The sequence below is a fragment of the Ixodes scapularis genome, unplaced genomic scaffold, assembly GCF_016920785.2.
Source record: "Ixodes scapularis isolate PalLabHiFi unplaced genomic scaffold, ASM1692078v2 PGA_scaffold0__279_contigs__length_252992795, whole genome shotgun sequence".
NCBI lineage: Eukaryota > Metazoa > Arthropoda > Arachnida > Ixodida > Ixodidae > Ixodes > Ixodes scapularis.
In genome coordinates, this window is record NW_024609835.1 from 6,116,633 (window position 1) to 6,120,729 (window position 4,097).

Consider the following 4,097-nt stretch of genomic DNA (forward strand, 5'->3'; position numbering starts at 1 on the left):
CCCAGAGTTCTTAATGATGTATTAACGACGTTTTCGATATGGGCATTCCAGGTTAGATCATCGGTAAAAGTGATACCTAAGTACTTGTATGATTGAGTGGATAAAATAGGATCGCAAAAGATTGAGTACGAGGGATTGTGGTGTTTTGAGGAATTAAAAGAAACGAGCTTGGTTTTAGAAACATTTATGTTCATTTGCCATGTTAAGCACCATTCACCCAAGATGTCGATGTCGCGTTGAAGGAGCTCCGAATCGCTAGGGTGAGAAATTCGGCGGTACAGTACACAGTCATCAGCAAAAAGCCTCACTGATGACGAGATTAGTGAAGGTAAGTCGTTTATGTAGATGAGAAACAAAAGTGGACCTAAGACGCTGCCCTGTGGAACTCCGGATTTAACTGTAATGGCGGGCGAGGACGTGTCATCTATACATACATACTGCTTACGATTGGTGAGAAATGATGAGATCCAACTGACGATTTGATCATTTATGTTTAATTGAGAAAGTTTTAGAAGTAAGCGTTGATGAAGGACAGTATCAAAGGCTTTAGCGAAATCAATGAAAATTGCGTCAGTAGTATAAGAGTCGTTAAAGTTATCGTGGAGATCTGTTACGAATTCAAATAACTGAGTATCACAGGAAAGATGTTTGCGAAAGCCGTGTTGTTGAGGGTGAAGATAGCTAAAGTTGTTAAGATAGTCCATGACTTGAGAGTAGATGACATGTTCGAATATTTTACATGGTATGCTTGTCAGAGAGATGGGTCTGTAATTTGAAGAGTCGTTGCGGTTTCCATGCTTATGTACAGGGATGACTTTTGCAACTTTCCAATCGAGCGGTAATTCTGACAAATCAAGTGAAGCTTGAAGAAGGCGGCACAAGATAATTGATATTTTGTCTTTGGTTATTTTGAGAAAGTTAGAGGTGATGTTATCGGTCCCCGCAAGCCGAATTTGCACGCAAACGTTCGATGACGTTTGCTACTCCGTTTGGTGTAAATGTTATGTCATCCATGCTCGTGCTGGTACGGCACAACGTCTGCGGTAATGGCAATGACTCATCCGTGAACACGGAACTAAAGAACGAGTTAAATGTGGTTGATGAGTCATGAGGTGACAAAATGGTTCCACTACTATCGTGGAGAATGGGTGAGGGGTTATGCTTGCTAGGCGAGACCGCTTGCCAGAACTTCCTTGCATTCGTAAGTAACATGTTAGCCAGGTCGCGATTCAAAAATTTGAATCTACTCTTCTTTATCTCTAACTTGTAAGTTTTTGCACTTTCGTTATATTTAGACCACAAGTCAGGAGTGTCTCTTGACTTGGCTAAAGAAAATAACCGTTTCTTCCTGTTTAAAAGTTTTTTATGGTAGTCATTAAACCAAGGACTCTTTAAGTTCTTATTAATGAAAACTACCGGAACACACTCCTTAACAATTTCGGTTATTTTATCCTTCAGTAGCGCCCAGTTCTCAGATACAGAACGAGTGTCGAAGAATTGCAGGTACTCTCTTGAGAATGAGTCAAAAGAGCATTGCAGTTTATTGGCGTCCACCTTGGAAAAGTTTAGGAATGTTTTTCTAATGATATTCCGCTTAGCCGGAGAGAATGTAGAGTTGATAAGAACAGCGTTATGGTCGCTAATGGTTTCTAATATTTGACAAGCAGACATACATTCAGGGTGTCATGAAAAGAGCAAATCAAAAACAGAATCACCTCTTGTGGGATCTAAAACAATTTGAGTAAGGTTGTACGACTGAGTGACTGCCAAAAAATCTCGGCACTCAGATGAATCACGGCAGCCTGCGCGAAGCGAACAGTCACTCCAGTTGATCCCTGGATAGTTAGTCTCCGGCCAACACTACTGGGCATCTGGGATAACTACTGACTACACAGTTTATGCACTCGTTAAGTTTATCACCGAACTGCCCAGAGAATGATGGTGGTCGATAACACACTGCAATGATAATGTAGGGGCATACTAATTTCACACGAACCCAAATTATCTCAAGTTCAGATGCGATTGTAGGGATGTCGGATGAGAGGACATTTTTTACTGCGATCATGACCCCTCCGCCTCTGGAATGAATTCTGCCTTTACGGAAGGTATTGTATTCGCCAGAAAAAGCAAGCTCCTAATTATCTATTAATGAAAAAACAGTAAGGGCGCAGGCGAGCTGGTATAAGTTTACCATTTTTTACCACCTGAGACTGGGTGGAAGAAACACGACGACTCTCAAAAACACGACGACGTCTCATTATCTCTGATAACCAAGTTTCGGTTCCGAGGATTATATGCGGACTACACGTGTCAATGACTGAGCAAACGTCATCTTGTTTAGACAAGATAATACGAAAATTACACAGTAAAAACGAAAAGTTAGAGGTAGAGTTAAGAGATATCGTTTTATTTCGATGACAGTCAGAAGGCCGAGATGGATGAGATGCAGGTTTAGTCTGTCATCACGTACACTCTATTACACTGTTGCTGACATCATCATAAATAAAGCCCTTGTTCCCAACAAACATCTGATCAAAGCGCAGCCTGAACGTGGCATTCGTATTTTTTGCATACTCAATCAGGCGCTTTCGAGCGTAGACTACTTTTTGGGAGTAGTCCTCGCTAGAAGAAACCGATTGTCCTTTTAGTGTAGGAGCACTTAAAAGAATCGCCTCTTTAACTTTGAACTGGTTGAAGCATACTATAATCGGCCTTTGCTTCCCGTTTTGGAATTTACCTAGACGGTGCGCCCTGTCGATCAAACTCGGCTCTAAAGGTACTTGCAGTGACTCAGAAACGAGCTTCAGTACCGCAAGTTCAGACTCATGCCATGTTTCTGTTGGCTTATCGGCCAAGCCAAAAAAAAAGCAAATGATTTCTTCGTAGTCTATTCTCAAGGTCATCTTGAGATCTGGAAATTTGGGTCGTAAGTGCCGAATTTTCACTCGCAGCAACTTTAAGTTGTTCCACGTCCGTTTTTAGCTAATGCACCATCACAAGTTCCTGTTCTATTTTAGCCATCCTTGTATCAATCGTGGCGAGCGCGTCATCAGCTTTCTTTTGTTTTAACTGAATGTCGTGAGTGACCCGCAGATGTTTCTTCTGCCCGGCTTCTAGTCTAGTCAAAAAAGCAATGACTTCACTGTCTGCTCCCGGTACCCTACTCGAGGTAGCAACAGATGACGTTTCAACCCCGTCGGGGCCAGGATTGGCATCAATATCTCCCGCACTCATTAAAAGTGATTGAATAACAGCAAGAACACTCGACGTATTGTGAAACACACAACAGAGTACAGTATGCAAGACCATGGGGCATGGCACCTCAAACAATGAAACTTTCCTAAACCGGTATTTTGAACATGATAAGTAACTAACCTGCAGAAAACATAACGGTGAGCTGGACATCCTTCCAGTGCCAAGCCCCGAGTGATGCGAGGGCAGTTGTTGCTCTTGTAGCCATCCTGTTGCGTCGGTCGTCCCTTGTTGCCAGATGCCGAGCTGGTGAAAGCGTAGTCGTTGGAAATCCGGGAAATTGCTTTCCCGGTCCGCTGTCGAAGCTGGTGAAGATATCGGCATGGCTTCCGAAGGTGAGGGCGAAAAGCACGCTTCCACGGTGAAAAGGCATATCTGCAGAAAACATAAGGGTGAGCTGGATATCCTTCCAGTGCCAAGCCCCCGGCGTTAGCCTCCTCAGAGCCTGTGTTACAGGGGGTTTCCAACTGCTCGATCCTGCTCACGTATAATTTATGGGCCGCGTTTACAATGCGAGCTGCGAAGAGGTGACGAAAGCGTTGATCGCCCGCAAGCGTCTCCGCCTTTCCTCCTCAGCACGCAACAACGCAGCGCATGCGCACTTGCGACCGATCGGCAAACGCTCCCCATGGATTGAGGTGGACCCTCTCATTCATCTAGGCTCTCTTTATGCCCCAATGAAGGTGGCGCCCCCACACCGAAACAACGGCGGCGGCGCGCAACGTTTGGATGGCGGCGATTCCACACATTCCAAAGGCTGTCGCTTTGCGGCCGCGTGGCGTCGGTGGGGGGATCCCCTAACGATGACGTCATGTGCCGTCTTATAGGGGGCATTGCTGTACTAG